The sequence below is a fragment of the Coregonus clupeaformis genome, chromosome 33, assembly GCF_020615455.1.
Source record: "Coregonus clupeaformis isolate EN_2021a chromosome 33, ASM2061545v1, whole genome shotgun sequence".
NCBI classification, from domain to species: domain Eukaryota; kingdom Metazoa; phylum Chordata; class Actinopteri; order Salmoniformes; family Salmonidae; genus Coregonus; species Coregonus clupeaformis.
Window position 1 is genome coordinate 41,126,467 of NC_059224.1, and position 14,643 is coordinate 41,141,109.

Consider the following 14,643-nt stretch of genomic DNA (forward strand, 5'->3'; position numbering starts at 1 on the left):
AGTGAGTGAGTGAATGAGTGAGTGAGTGAGTGAGTGAGTGAGTGAGTGAGTGAGTGAGTGAGTGAGTGAGTGAGTGAGTGAGTGAGAGAGTGAGAGAGTGAGAGAGAGGAGGAGAGGAGGCGGGGGGGGTGGAATTGAGAATTCAGAAACCAGAAAAAACTGAGACAACAGAAATGGTGAGAAAGGAAAAGAGAGAAAGGTGAAGGCGAGAATAAATAATTAATGTATGCAAAATAAAAGGATAGAGGATAAGAAAGAAAGAAAGAAAGAAAGAAAGAAAGAAAGAAAGAAAGAAAGAAAGAAAGAAAGAAAGAAAGAAAGAAAGAAAGAAAGAAAGAAAGAAAGAAAGAAAGAAAGAAAGAAAGAAAGAAAGAAAGAAAGAAAGGCCAGGGAGAAATTATGGAGGCAGGAGGGAACCCATTTCTGGCTAGCAGCCACGCGAAAGCTCACTGAATTAAGGCAAATCATATAAAAACTAACATGATTGCCAAAAACACTCTTGCCTTGCTTGCTCGATGCTTCAAATTCCCAGGGTGAAAGCTCTTTGCCAGCCTAGAATAAATGAAACAGTTGGAGCCTAAACAGGGGACATTTTAATTGGAATATTATGAAAAAGAACACCAAAATACAGTTATAACAAATGGCAGCAAGCGATGGAGGACTTTCCCAATTGTTTCCAGCTCATTTTAAAAATGTTTATGACAACCAGTGGTGGAGGTCTAAAATACAAAACTGATTCAGGACCAGATTAAAGTCATGTGCTTCCAGGTCATCTGACAAGAACCTGAGGCACAGATCTGAAAGATGCACAATAAAGTGTCAAACTGATGTAGTACCAGATTAAAGCACATTCAGGTCATTTGATAAGAACCTGGGTTGCAAGTCTGTGAAAATGACACTAAACAGACATCGCAGGCACAGTTAGTCTGAAGTCTGATCACTGGGATTTGCTATAGGGTGTCTGGACAGTAAGCAGCCTTGAATGTTACTCTATTTTGTATCCTTTATTTCAGGCTCGGCTTAATCTGTTTTGTACCGTAACGGGTTGAAATCCTGACATAAGAGTGCTGTGTGTCATTCAACGTTCTGAGCAAATCTTCCATTGATATCAATGCTTGATTTGTGTGGATTTTCATTTCTAAAGAGAACTTTCGCCCTTTAGGGGAAAAGTAAGGCAACAATTCAACGTGTGGTTTTAATGCTATTATGACATGGAAATATTACAAATCTGATCGAATATTCTTTTTGATTTTGTCCACACATTCACAGGCACAAACTACATTCACAAACACTATTCCTTTCCATTCACAGTAGATGCATACTGAAGCTGTTGTGCAACTTACTCTCCGATGAGGGGGAGAATAACCGAAACACTCAAAAGTAATTGCATCTCATCATGCTTCGTCTTCTATTTTTGGGTGCTGCTTGACAGTGATGATGAAGACATTGCTTTCCTCCACCTACTTGCAACTAGCTGTTGCGCTCTCTCTCTCTCTCTCTCTCTCTCTCTCTCTCTCTCTCTCTCTCTCTCTCTCTCTCTCTCTCTCTCTCTCTCTCTCTCTCTCTCTCTCTCTCTCTCTCTCTCTCTCTCTCTCTCTCTCTCTCTCTCTCTCTCTCTCTCTCTCTCTCTCTCTCTCTCTCTCTCTCTCTCTCTCTCTCTCTCTCTCTCTCTCTCTCTCTCTCTCTCTCTCTCTCTCTCTGCAATGCCGTGCTGACTAAGACCAATTTCAGGTTTGTTATTTCAACAATGCTTTTCTCCCTATTTCACTGTGCCTCGCTGACGTCTCAGGTGCTCAAGCAGCGTGTTGTTGAGCCTTCTTCAAGCTTAGAGTCGGCGGTGTAATTATTGTTCCCGTTCCGCGCTCATCACCCACACACACACACACTCACACACACACAGTGACAGTCTCATTCACATGCACACAAATACACACCCAATTACAGTTTTTCTCAATTGCTAAAACACTAAACCCTATTGTCTGAACCAAATGCTCAGTTGCTTGAACCCACTGATTGAATCAATCACTCTTTTGGCAAAACCATAAGCACTTTTCACCTGTTTAGACATAACTTGCCAACACATTTTCATTGTGATGCACCCGTGCTGCATAATGGTGAGCACAGGTGACAAAAGTCAAACACAATTAGAGCACAGGTGTCACCACTTGAACACAACAACTCAAAATTGATCACACTTGTGGCTAATGATGTGAGGGAACATATACAGTAAGCCAGTTCAGAGAGCACTGGTTTGTGAGGCCCTACAATGGATAGACATCTGAGAGGAAGAGTTCGGGTGGAGAGGAGGTCGAGGTGGTCGAGGTGGTCAGCGAAGACAAAGAACAGTAATATCTGATGAAATCAGAGCTACTGTGATTGACCATGTTCTTGTCCATGGTATGAGCATGAGGGAGGCTGGACAAAGGGTACAACCAAACATCAGTAGATTCACTGTGTCCACCATAATCCGAAGATTTAGAGAAGAGAACAGGTAATTACCTTTTTTTGACATTATAGTACAGTATGTAAATGTTGACAGCAATTACTGTATGACATACTATATACTGTACCACAGTATACTGTAAGTAAATATATGTTTCAGTACATCACTGTACCAATGTACTGTAGTATTGTAATGGAGGGTTGGTCTAACTGTTTGCAGGCCTAGTATGCCATGTATATTTTTTGTAACTCCATGTTCTCTTTTTGTAGAATTGAAAGACTGCCACATGGGGGTGGGAGGACAGGTATGTTCTCCCCACACCAAGAGACCCTAATTGTTGATATGGTCCGTGAGAACAATGCCATTAAACTGAGCGAAATTCAGCAGAAGATCATTGAGGACCATTTAAATTTTGAGGGTATCAACAGTGTCAGCCTCTCTACTGTTGATCGTGTCCTCAAGCGCAACAGACTGCGCATGAAACAACTATACAGAGTGCCCTTTGATCGCAACTCAGACAGAGTCAAAGAGCAAAGATTCCAGTATGTACAGGTTGGCATATATCCAGACACATTCAATGTTGATTACTCTAAGTAGTGATTTACTGTAGTGGCCTAAATCACTTTTTCCGTATCACTTACAAAACTATATCTATTTCTACAGAGGGTTTTTCAACTGGATGCAATGGAAAGACCCCATCAATACATCTACATGGATGAAGCTGGGTTTAATCTCACCAAAAGGAGAAGGAGAGGCCGTAATGTGATTGGCCATCGGGCCATTGTTGGTGTTACTGGGCAGCGTGGTGGCAATGTCACATTATGTGCTGCCATCAGCAATCATGGGGTTGTCCACCATCATGCCAACCTGGGGCCCTACAACACTCACCAGCTCCTCATTTTCCTCAATCACATGCGAGATGCTTTGTTAGGGCAGCAGGATGAGCATCCCATCTATGTTGTTGTTTGGGACAATGTGAGTTTTCACAGAGCCCTCCAGGTTAGAGAGTGGTACAATATGAACCAAGGTTTTATCAATCTTTGCCTTCCACCGTACTCCCCTTTCCTAAACCCCATTGAGGAATTATTCTCCTCATGCCGGTGGAAGGTATATGAACGCCAACCTTACACCAGGGTAAATCTCCTGCAAGCCATGGGACTTGCCTGTGGTGACATAGGTGTGGAGGCATGCCAAGCCTGGATACGGCATGCCAGGGGTTTTTTCCCCGTTGCCTGGCCAGACAAAATGTGGCCTGTGATGTGGATGAAGTCCTGTGGCCTGACCCAGTACGGAGACATGATGCTGTGGCTGAGTAATGCACTTATTTGTATATTTTTGTACTTTATTTTTACATGGGCTTACTGTACACAAGTGGCAAACGCATAAGATTTCTGTTTGTTTTTACAAGTGCTACATGTAAATGCACAAGATTTCTGTTTTGTCTTTTTTGTACAAATGCTAAATGCACAGTTTTTTGTTTTGTTTTGCAACATGCATTTAGCCTACAGTGAACAATAAACATTTATTTCTCCAGCTTCATGTCCTGAGCATTGTGTTTTCTATTTTTCTACATAGTGTTTAGTGACTGTTCAGTAGTGTTTTTTATTTTGATTGACTCGGGGCACGATTTGACAACATAGTTCAGTTTTGAGCACAGATTGAACTGTTTTGAGGTGAAAGTTTGGTTTTGCAAGAAGAGTCTGAGGTTTTGTGAATGTAGCTTGAAAATTGGGTTTTGTGTTCACAGTTAAGAGAAAAGGAGAGCAGCTTTCAAGAAATGTGTCTTAGCAATCGAGAAAAACTGTAACACTCTTTCTCTCTCTCATACGCATATACACAGAACAGCCTAAGATATTGTCCCAGGATCAGCACAAACACACACACACACACACCCTTTCCACATCCACTCATAAATCCTATGTGTGTTTGGGCTTTCCGCATGTGACTCATACGTTACTGTGGATTATGAAGCTGTTACTTACAGGTGCTCCGCGCTCCTCTAGTAGCTGCCAACGAGTGCCATGAATCAAAGCGAGCGCTGCCAGTAAAGGAAGAGGGCAGCGTAGGTGTGTGTGCTAGCGTGAAAGAGAGAGAGGGAGAGAAATGCAATCTGTCCAAGGGCACTCAGTCAATAGAAGAGACACCTGAGTGCTGCCTCTCTTAAGTCCTCTAGCTGAGGCGAGGTGACAAGCAGCAAGTCTCTCACACACAGTAATTAGTATAGTGCATTGATCACCTCTAACACTATGATCTCCAAATCAAATCAAAGTCTATTGGTTGCTTACTCAGATTTGCAGATGTTATCGCAGGTGCAGCGAAATGCTTGTGTTTCTAGCTCCAACAGTACAGTAATAATACTTAGAAAACAATGCAAAACAATACGCACATTATCCAAGTAAAAATAAAGAAATTAAGAAATATCAGAACAAGCAATGTCAGAGTCCAGAATATGAATATAATTAATGGTGTGTATACAGTGTGGACAGTATATGAATAGAAAAGGTGTGTACAGCAATAGTTATATAGGATGAGCCATGACTAGAATACAGTATATACATATAATGTGGGCAAAACAGTATGTAAACATTATTAATGTGACCAGTGTTCAATGACTATGTACATAGGGCAAAGCAGTCTCTAAGGTGTAGGATAGAGTATCGGGTGGTAGCCGGCTAGTAACAGTGACTAAGATTCAGAGCAGGGTACTGGGCGGAGGCTGGCTAGTGGTGACTGTTTAACAGCCTGATGGCCTGGAGCTGTTTATCAGTCCTTCTAGATGGTAGCAGGGTTAACAGGCCGTGGCTCGGGTGGATGAGGTCCTTGATGATCTTCTTGGCCTTCCTGTGACTCCGGGTGCTGTAGATGTCCTGGAGGGCAGGCAGTGTGCGCCTGATGATGTGTTGGGCTGACCGCACCATCCCTCTGGAGAGCCTTGCGGTTGGGGACGGTGCAATTGCCGTACCAGGCGGTGATACAGCCTGACAGGATGCTCTCAATGGTGCATCTGCAGAAGTTAGTCTACATCGTGAAATTCGTTTACTGACAAGGAAAGAGAGAGAGAGAGAAACAGAGAGAGAAACAGAGAGCGGAAGATACTGGGGGATTCAGAAACGGGAAAGAGGGAGCTGGCTAGTTAAAGAAGGTGCAAGACAGAAGGAGAGAGAGTGAGAAACACAGAGGGAGAGAGCGAGAGAAAGAGGATTATACGAGAGAGAGAGAGCTGAGTAGAGGTTAGAGAGAGTGAGGAACACAGAGAAAGTGAGAGAGCAAATGTGAGAGAGGGACTATGAGAAAGTCGATCAGTAAAGTAGAGGTTACAGAGAGTGCGGGATTGGGCGACGCAGTGGCGTGCGATTATTTATTTACTGCAGTCTCAGCGCCGGGGCTGTCAACCAACAGCCTTTGGGCTGCTGGGTAAGACAAGTGTGACTGATTAATCAGTGAGTGCACAGGATGGAGAGAGAGAGTGAGAACGAGAGAGAGAAAGAGGTCCCTTCCCATCCACACGCTCATGTGTAACACCAACTAGAGCGGCGAAGCAGTTGTATTTGGATACACTGACTATAAAAGGCATGCAGAGGGAAGGATAGTTCACCCAAATTCAAAGATCGTCAGATGTTTTCGGACCTTAAAAGAAGTGTAATGTCAAGATCGATCCATGTGCCACGCCAACTGTTGCGTAGATCCAGCTATACGCCTGAAACTAAATGAATGGTAAAGACAGGCCCAGAATGAAATCGGGAAATTAGATGGTGCACTGTGTGCAAGACTATGAGTAGCCTATTTCTGTGTGTGTGTGTACTTAATGTTTGTATTTGTCTAAGTGTCTGTTTGCCATAGGAACACAGTAGTGATGTTGAGTGATGCTGAGCTGGCTCGGATTTATCACTGACTCTGCATACATTAAGTGTATTGACCATCGGGGCTGCTCATGATGGGATCAGTCAACAAGCAGATGCTGTCAGCCCGTGCCGCTGCAAAGGACTAACATGCAATTGCCCTGTGCATCCCACTGACCTATTATCAGCTACATCATCACCCCCCACAGGGACATAGCTCTATAGCAAATGGAACTGAGACACTAGATAGACACCAAGACACCAAGAGTAATTTACTTCCAGTGGAGTTTGAAAGCTACCCCTGTAGCTCAGTTGGTAGAGCATGGCGCTTGCAACGCCAGGGTTGTGGGTTCGTTTCCCACGGGGGGCCAGTATGAAAAATGTATGCACTCACTATCTGTAAGTCGCTCTGGATAAGAGAGTCTGCTAAATGACTAAAATGTAAATGTGAATTGTATTTCCTGTTTGTGTAGAACTAAATGGAGATACTGTGGTGTGGTGGTACACATACTGTAATATTAATATGTGTCAGCATACTGAATTGTAATTGGATGCATTCTACTGTCATATCATACTGTGCTATGATTGGTTAAGACCACCCAGGTGGTAAGGGCATTCTAAAGATGATCATGGCCGGAGACACATGAACATGCCAGTTATAGCTAGTTAATAAAGAGCTACGTTTATAAAGATCCTGTCGTCCTGCATTTTATTATTTTGTACAAAGCATACAAAACAAGACAAGGTGTCAGAGTAAAAGGACTAAAAGATGGATTTTGCTGGAGTTCCTTCACCTCGAATGGATTGGGGGTCTACAAATCTACCCGATGCATGGCGTAAGTTCAAACAGCATGTGGAGCTAATGTTCACGGGTCCTCTGAAGGAAAGAGGAGAAGAGGAAAAGTGTAGCTACCTGCTCCTCTGGATCGGTGAAAAAGAGAGAGACATTTACAACACATGGACACTTACCGAGGCTGAATCAAAGGCACTGAAAACATACTACGATCGTTTTGAAGCATATGTTGTGCCAAAGACCAATACAATTTTCGCTAGGTACAAATTCCATGAGAAAGTACAAGGCGCTAGCGAATCGTTTGAACAGTTTGTCACTGAGCTGCGTCTGCTTGTGAAAGACTGTGATTATGCAAACAAGGATGAGATGGTCAGGGACCGTATTGTATTTGGAATACTGCTAACGCTGGACAAAGCTATCGACATAGCCAGATCTCATGAGCTAGCACAGGTTCAGATGAAAACCATTTCGGGCGGCAGCACGAGTGCACACGTGAACAAGCAGTGCACACAGTCAGGCATACATCAAAGCACACCTCCGGTGCCCAGAGAGCATGTTTCAGAACGGACAGACAGAACTCCAAAACAGAGCGACACAGACTCCAAATGCCCCAAAACATGTGGATATTGTGGATACAAAGTGCATGGCGAACAGGGGAATTGCCCAGCTAAAGGCAAACAGTGTACTAAATGTGTAAAATGGAATCACTTTGCAAAAGTGTGCAGAGCATACCGTGGAAAAACAGTACATACAGTGAGTGAAGATGAAATGTCAATCAAAGAGGCAAATGCTGATGAACTGTTTATTGATTCAGTGACACAGAAAAGTCAGATATCAGAGACAGAGCAAGCCTATGCTGACATTGAGATAGGAAGACAAGGCACAGAGCTCAAATTCAAACTAGACACTGGTGCACAAGTAAACATTATTCCTCTGAATAAGTACAGAAGCTTGACATCTGAGTGCGAGCTACAGCCCACCACGCGCAGACTGACTGGTTATGGTGGTGAACAGCTCCCAGTAAAAGACACATGCACTTTCAAATGCAAATACAAGGAAAGGGACATGATGTTGGACTTTTACGTTGTTGACACTCGAGTACCTGCAGTGCTAAGTCTTAAAGCATGTTTAGACATGGACCTTATCAAGCTAGTTTTATCAATGACAGCACCAGTAGAGATAGAGAATGTCATGGAGGTGTTTGCTGATGTTTTTACAGGAATAGGACTATTCCCAGGAGAATGTACCATTCACCTTGACCCAGACGCAACCCCTGTGGTCTACCCACCGAGAAAGATTCCACTTGCTCTCTGCGCCCATCTGAAGAAAGAGTTGGAGAGCATGGAGCAATCTGACATCATCACCAAGGTTACAGAACCGACGGATTTGGTCAACGCGTTAGTGGTGGTGGAGAAACCACTCACAGGCAAGCTCTGAGTATGTCTCGACCCAAGAGACTTGAACAAGGCTATCAAACGCCCCTATTACCCCTTACCGATGCTAGATGGCATCACACACAAGCTAGCGGGCGCACGCTACTTCAGTGTCATGGACGCCAGATCAGGCTACTGGGCTATCAAGCTCACAGAAGAGTCATCTAAGCTCACAACGTTCAACACATCGTTTGGACGCTACAGGTTCCGTCGCCTGCCTTTTGGGATTATCTCAGCCCAAGACGAGTTTCAGCGAAAGATCGACGAGGTGTACGAAGGCCTCGACGGAGTCGTGGCAATTGTGGACGACATCCTTGTCTATGGTAGAACCAAAGAGGAACACAACAGAAACCTCAGCGAGATGCTGCAAAGGTCCCGCAAGAGAGGAGTCCGGCTCAACCCCGAAAAGAGCACAGTTGGCGCTACAGAGGTCAGCTACTTCAGACATCTTCTCACAGCGAATGGAATCAAGCCAGATCCACAGAAGATCTCAGCCATAAAGGAAATGGAGCCACCAAAGAACCGCGCAGAGCTGGAAACAGTGCTTGGCATGGTCAACTACTTAGCCAAGTTCGCACCCAGCCTCTCCAATGCTAATGCACCCCTGCGTCAGCTGCTAAAGCAGTCCAGTGAGTTCCTCTGGGACAAGCAACACGACATCGCTTTCCAGAAAGTGAAAGACTTGATCACTAGAGAACCAGGACCAATCCTAGCCTACTACGACCCCAACAAAGAGCTCAGACTCCAGGTGGACGTGTCGAAGTATGGACTAGGAGCAGTGCTACTGCAAGAAGGAAAACCCATCGGCTACGCTTCCAAATCTCTCACAGACTGTGAAATCAACTACGCTCAAATCGAAAAGGAGCTGTACGCCATTCTGTTCGGATCTAATCGTTTCCATCAGTATCTCTATGGACGACAAGTCATTGTGGAATCAGACCACAAGCCACTCGAGTAAATCATGAGGAAACCGTTAGCCGCAGCCCCGCCAAGGCTACAGAGAATGATCCTTCAACTACAAAAATATGACTTCACAATCACTCACCGTCCAGGCAAAGACATCCCTGTCGCAGACACACTCTCCAGGAAGTTTCTTACCTACAAGGACAGTAGCCTCAGTGAAGGCATGGACATGCAGGTGCACACTGTGTACAGCAACTTACCAGTTAGTGACACAAAACTGAAGGAGATCCGAGCAGAAACAGAAAAAGACACACAACTCACACAGCTGAGGAAAGTCATACAGTCAGTATGGCCTGAGGAGTGGAGAAAATGCCCTCAGAGCGTCTCAGATTTCTGGAACCATCGTGATGAACTATCACAGATCAACTGAATAATTTTCAAAGGAGAGAAAATCTTCATTCCTACCAGTCTCAGAGAAGAGAATTTGACAAAGATCCATGCTGGACACATGGGAATGGAAAAGTGCATACAGAGAGCACGGGACATTTTGTTTTGGCCCAGAATGTGCAAACAAATAGAGGACATGGTTGGTAAATGCCCCACCTGTCTTGAACGACGCCCCTCAAACACCAAAGAGCCAATGTTACCTCACCGTATCCCAGACCGACCCTGGCAGGTCATGGCAACCGATCTGTTCACCTGGAACAACGAGGACTACATTATAACAGTGGACTACTACAGCAGATACTTCGAACTCGACAAGCTTCACAGCACCACATCTGCAGCTGTGATACACAAGCTGAAAGCAGCCTTTGCCAGGCATGGCATTGTAGAGACTTTAATATCTGACAATGGGCCCTGTTACAAATCAAATGAGTTTGAATCCTTCACAAAAGCATGGGAGTTCACACACGTCACCACAAGCCCACATTACCCTCAAAGTAATGGCCTTGCTGAAAAATCTGTGCAGATCGCTAAATCACTCATGGACAAAGCAAAAGCAGACAAGAGAGACCCCTACCTCAGTCTCCTTGAATACCGCAACAATCCAGATGACAACTTCAAATCACCAGCCCAGCTGTTGATTAGCTGCAGACTTCTCTCAATCCTTCCCAGCACCAACCAGCAGCTGCAACCTGAGGTCGTCAGCTACAAGGAAATGCATGCAAAACGTGCACAGAGACAACAACAGCAAAAGCGATTATACGACAGGTCAGCCAGACCACTGCCACCACTGAACGACGGAGAGTCAGTTAGAATCCAGGAGCAAGGCTACTGGAAGCCAGCAGTCGTCATCCAACCAGCTGACACTGAACGTTCATATCACGTTCGCACCGCAGAAGGAGCGGTGTACCGCCGCAATCGTCGTCACCTACTGAACACAAAAGAACAACACACTGACGAGATGAACTGTTCCCCTGAAAGAGAACGGGGTGGACTAAACACAGACACAACACAACATACACCATACTTACCTGCAACACCAAAATAACTGTTGACTGACACAGAAGCATGCTCAGCTTCATATCACACAAGGTCAGTAAGAGAGGTCAAGCCTAGAGCTGTGAAATGTCAAAAGGTGTAGGCAGATCGCTGCCCTAAAAGAGTTCCGGACTGTAAACTTGTTATTGAAAGTTAACTTGAAATGCTTTGGTATTGTATTTGTTTGATATGTTGAGATGTCATTGCTACAGTGAAAAGCTGAGTTGCTGAGAAATATTTGTTCTAAAAGTAACAGTATGCTGAATCATTGTTTCAGTCTGTTATGTTGATGCAGTTGGTGCAGTTTAAATGCTTACTTACTTCGGGTTCAAACTACAGAGCATGTATTCAAAAGAAACGCTTTGTTGTTCTACATATTTTTTATTTTTTTTTAAAAGAAGGGGGATGTAATATTCATATGTGTCAGCATACTGAATTGTAATTGGATGCATTCTACTGTCATATCATACTGTGCTATGATTGGTTAAGACCACCCAGGTGGTGAGGTCATTCTAAAGATGATCATGGCCGGAGACACATGAACATGCCAGTTATAGCTAGTTAATAAAGAGCTAAGTTTATAAAGATCCTGTCGTCCTGCATTTTATTTTTTTGTACAAAGCATACAAAACAAGACACAGACATTAATTCCATAATCCTCTGAAACAAAGCATTGCCCATTATGCAAATGATATGAGACAGACAAGGACATTTCTCCACATTTAATTTAGTTCAACTGCCTACCTCTGGGGCAATTATGATGGATTTGTAACTACTGTATTGTCTCTATTTGTGAATGCACAAGGTGCAATGCAGTAGGTATACAATATGGAAATAGCCACTACCTTTCTCAAAGAGAAAAGGAGCAGCTGACCTCAACACCTTGGAATGGACCTCCAAAGCAAGTTACCATGGCAGCAGGGTTTTATTTTAGAAAAAAAGAAAGGGGGGGTGGAAGGATGGGGGATGAAAAAGGGGATGAAGTAGGAATATGGGGTGGATTGTCAACATTTATGCTCTCCACTTTCTCCAATGGTGAGTGACTGGTTTGATGCTAGACGAAATACATTGAAATTATGTAAGGGCATTATTAAATGGTAACACATTTATATTTTTTAACCATCCATTTTCTGTCAGGTTGCTTACACTTTATGTAAATTCCAACCGCGTTATGGTCAAGAAACATCCCATTCTGCTTTCAATTGCATCCCTGTGCATTTTCACATTGCATATTGACACAAAGCCACTGTGCCTTAACATATTTTAGACAGATTCACCCCTGACCCTGTTGGCTTCCCTCTGAGACTACCCGGTGGTGTGGCGGAATCCAAACCCTAGGACCCGAGCAGTGTTGTGACAGTCGTCCTCCCACTTGCCCGGTTGGAGCTGGCAGTGTGGTAAAACAAGCAAGGGGGGTGGGGACTCACGCTGGCATTGTCAAGACTGGCAATGTCGAGGCTGCCCAATGGTGTCCTACAGCAGAGCAGCCCATTCTCTTTAGGTCTATGTGTCAACGACAAATACTGTTATTCATGATTCGCTGCACTGAGAATAAATCCACATATGATAGTCAGGTGCCTCACAACAAGCATAACGTTTCATACGTTTCCAGTCATTAGGGTGCACATTTTTCAGGACGTTAGGCCTATAAGTCAGTATATTTCCATATCGAACTCCTTCAAGCACCGATAATCAAACATGTGCATAAACCAATTCGATAGGCCCGAGGTCCCTGTCTATGCATATAATAAGTCAGTTACTGTATCACCAATAATTCAGTGTGTGTCAGATAGGTATATGGTCTATCTATTTTGATTATCTATCTCTTGCAAGAGGGTTCACTTCCAGGATTTTGCCCTGGCGTGTCTTTCACAATCTGCTTGGTTGTGCAAAAACCCAATCTGCTTGGAGCAAGGGACGTTTTTTTTATGACAGAGTAATGATAATCTAGCCTTCAAAGATAAAAGGAGACTGGTTCTCTATCTCTCGCTCGTTCTCTCACTCTCTTCTCTGTGTCTTTAGATAGGGCTGCCCGGAATGACTTTGATGTGATCGCAGGTCTAATACTTAAGGCTCTATCTGTCTCTCGCCTGGTGATTTCTGAAGGGCTTTTCCTTTGATATGTGCTGTAATGTTTCAAGTGTGGAGGGGCTTAGAGAGAGAGCACTGGTGATGGAAATGTTCTGCGAAGGGGCTTTTTTGGGCTTTGTGGCATTGTGTCTCTGTGTTGTTGATGTCACTAGTATATCATGCTTTTTCGTGCACAGATCTTTATCTTCCCAAAATCTCTTATCCTACCAATTTTCCACTTTAGTTTTACTCTGGCTGCGAAGCACTTAAAGTAGAACCATGAATGCCCTTATCTATGAAAAAGCCCTTTCCTCAATCCATTGCTGTAGTATTTGTACTATTCATATGATATTGTGTATCATTTTTGTCATACGTCATACTCTTATACTACCTATTGTCCACTTTAGTTGCCCCATGGTTATATGGATTTTCACACGTACCTGTGCACCATATAGTTAATTTTTCCACCTCCTTTCATTGTAAGGATTTACATTAACAATATAGAGCCCATTTACACACACACAGACACACACACACACACACACACACACACACACAGAATTCTGAGTATTGGTATTGTGAAGGCTGTCTGCTCAGCGTTGGCATCCCCTTCCCCTTTATTCCATGTTCGTTCTTGACCTTTCAGTGGAGAATGCCTCGCCTGTTTGCTGAAATGGATCCTATCCGATAACCTGGCCACCTGCTGTAAATGTTGTCAAAGTGGATTGATTTGGTCTTTGCGTGGGCAGGTTCTACTTTTTCTTTGAAGTGGTAGGCTACTTTGAGCCAGAGCTTTGGCAGATGGGAAATATAGCTCTATAAGAACACGACTGTATACAGCCTAATACATTTAGGCCTACAAGAAACTGCAGGAATACATACTTTTGATTTATTTAGTTGGTTTTTGTCCTGACATAGTTCTCTGTCTAACTCAAACCCAACATTAGTTTCAGTCTCCAACACCAATATAAATAGGAGTAAATTTTTTTGCACTGGAAAAAGAGAGTGAAGGCATTGCTGCGTCCCAAATGGCACCCCATGCCCTACATAATGGGCCTATGGGCCCTGGTCAAAAGTTGTGCACTAAATAGGTAACAGGGTTCCATTTGTAATTCAGCATTGTCAGACATAAACTAGCAACGCTCCATATTAATCCCTGAGACAAAGATTTATCAAAATCAAATCAAATATTATTGATCACATACACGTATTTAGCAGATGTTATTCCGGGTGTAGCGAAATGCTTGTGTTCCTAGCTCCAACAGTGCAGTAGTATCTAACAATTCACAACAATACACACAAATCTAAAAGTAAAATAATATAATTAAGAAATATATAAATATTATGACGAGCAATGTCGGAGTGGCACAGACTAAAATACAGTAGAACAGAAAACAGTATATGCATATGAAATGAGTAAAGCAGTATGTAAACACTATTAAAGTGACTAGTGTTCAATTATTAAAGTGGCCAGTGATTCCATGTCTATGTATATAGGGCAGCAGCCTCTAAGGTGCAGGATTGAGTAACCGGGTGGTAGCCGGCTAGTGATGGCTTTTTAACAGTCTGAAATCCTTGAGACAGAACCTGTTTTTCAGTCTCTCGGTCCAAGCTTTGATTAACCTGTACTGACCTCGCCTTCTGGATGATAGTGGGGTGAACAGGCTGTGGCTCGGGTGG